The sequence below is a fragment of the Montipora capricornis genome, chromosome 9, assembly GCF_036669925.1.
Source record: "Montipora capricornis isolate CH-2021 chromosome 9, ASM3666992v2, whole genome shotgun sequence".
In the NCBI taxonomy this organism is placed as follows: Eukaryota; Metazoa; Cnidaria; class Anthozoa; order Scleractinia; family Acroporidae; genus Montipora; species Montipora capricornis.
The window spans coordinates 5507119-5509618 of NC_090891.1; the positions used below are offsets into that span (position 1 = coordinate 5507119).

General features: G+C 37.8%; 1 protein-coding gene across 1 annotated transcript in view; it reads right to left on the reverse strand.

Moving 5' to 3' along the window:
- The window catches only part of LOC138017184 (adhesion G protein-coupled receptor L4-like), a gene marked incomplete at its 5' end in the record, with an annotated part of 124930 nt that overhangs the window by 70256 nt on the left and 52174 nt on the right, over nucleotides 1–2500 (reverse strand). The gene's annotated exons all lie outside the window — the stretch shown is intronic.

Sequence of the window (2500 nt, forward strand, 5' to 3'; positions counted from 1 at the left end):
TTTACAAATTTAACACATCTTGTTAATTACTCTCTCATGTCCTTTGACGAGTTCATGTATTTTTTCCTTTTTTGCGCACTGCAGTGTTTTAAAGGTTAGACTCGAAACCAACTGTTAGTTTCTAAAATATATAGGTCACTTCGACCTGTATCAGGAAACAGAACGATCTGGGACACGCATGAACTCAGTGTCCCTCATTATAACTGAAGGATTCGGAAAAAAAACCATTGCCGGGTGAGACGAAAATGAAAAAGGAAGGTGTGCCCTTCGGGCAAGCTGTTACTTGAGGCGTTAATCTAGCCCCGAAGGTCTGGGGGGGACAGAGATAGCCCGACTTAGATTGTTTTATAAAAGAATAATCAATATTTATTTAAGGACGGTGCCTACTATTCAAAAGGTATTTTTGTCTCTTTTTTTTTTTTTTTTTTTTTTTTTTTTTTTTTTTTTTTTTTTTTTTCCCCGGGTTTATGATTATGCAGGAACTGGTCAGATCTTAACAATGTTAGTGGAAATCCAAAAAGAAAATTGGGGGTAACCACCCATTTTGTCAAAGATAATTCATGAATAATATTTGTAAAAGCTTAAAACTACAAGCAATGTTATGCTTAATTATTTGTCAGAAATGCCTGGTTACCCGCAAATTTTCTTTCTTGGATACCAAGAGAGTTATTTACGAGATCTACTTTTTCGCGGCATACTTTAAGTCGCCGCAATAATATCCCCTGTATTTAGTAAGCATCACCGTTAGGAAACCAGATTAATCTCGAATGCGCAAAATGTATGCGCAAATTAACAAATAGTAGGCTCGTCCTTAAGTATGCAAAATACAAGTAAAAGCATAGATATAAAGCTATTCTTCGTAGTATTGTGATTCTTGAATATGATTTTCCGTTTTGACTTCACCACCTTCAAATTAAACAATGTAACAAGACGACGACCATTTTTTAAACCTGACCACTAGCAAGTTGCAGTTACAACACAAGATTTTTGGGACGAAATTCCAAATACAGTCATGTGATTCTTAATCGTTATTCAACTGCTTATTCAAGTGAAAGAAAACAATGCGGGCCGCGCACCGGCGGTGCGGCCACTCTCTTTGTGCGACTTCGATTATGTTGTTGACTACAAAAACTTATTAACGCTTTGTCCACATCTCGCTTAATAGGAAATCAGATTCAACAGCAAGTTAACACAGTTAGCATTGTTTTATTTCCTTCTTCCTTGTGTAGAACTCTCTTCTACCACCCGCGCTTCTGTACAAATTGTCATGAAGTTTGTGAAACGCTGCCGTCGGCCCCCGATTGCAATTTGCAATATAATCAACACGCAGTTAACGCACATGTACGAAAACACACTGTTTCGCTTTGTAGACCAGAAAATTTTTATAAATCGTAAATGACTGTTTCAGAGTAACATTTTATTCAAGCATGGAAAAATAACCTCTGAATTCGAATGGGTTCGTTCCTTCGATGCTTACATTTTACTCCCGTTGAGGTCAAAAATACTATAATTTACGGAAATCACAACACAGTTATTTTTGTGAATGTCATGAACGTTGCGATCGGGTCGATTAACTACCACTGTAATCTCAAGTCTGCCGACATTCGATGGAGTAAATTCTCTTCAAACCTCGTCAAGCTGACAAACTCTTCCAGAAGTGAGAAAACATCACGTTTTAAATTACGCGAGTTGCGTGTTTTTGTTTTTATTTTTATTTTTCTATAGGATGATAACGGCGCCAGGTCTGCTAGCTATTCTTCAAGCGAGTTTTTTCTTGTTTTCTATTTTACAAGAAGTGGACCTTTTTGTTTTAATAATGAATTGGCAAATGAGCCCTTGTTGCCTCGTTAAGGTCAAATACGTTTACAATTTCAGCTTAAGAACGAGGCAACAAGTGCTAATTGCAGGCAAACAAAAGAATACTCAAATGGTGGCCATTTTGGAATAAGGTGTATTACCGGGATTGCTGGCCATTGGAGTGTTACTCCGGTTGAGGGGTTGGCTAGCTGGCCGGCCTCCACGTAGAAGCCCTGGACATATCCCAGGCACCGAACGTCCATTAAGCGTTGCAGTTGTGAACTACCTAAAGTCAACTACCTAAAAATCTGTGCTTGAATTTATAAATACTAAGTACTAAATATTGAAAATTGTGTGTCATAAGTGTAACAAACTAAGGATGATCTGCGATAAAAATATGGGAACTACTACTATTTCCATGTCTTTGACCATTTATATTAACAATATCTTTTACCCATCGCATGTTCCTGAAAGACCATGCACTCCAAATAACTCAACATAACATGCAATGATTTTCTTGATGCTCCGTTCCCTCTCCATTATTTTCGGGTGGCGATCTTTTCTGAAAAATCCCTTCTAATGATTTATACATCTTAATGTTACATCGCGAACGAGATACTTCCCGCAAAAAAGATGGCGAAAGGAATAAAGTGGTCTTCAGCCTCTACATCCCACAAAAGGCCAGCTAGGTCACCGTAAGTTC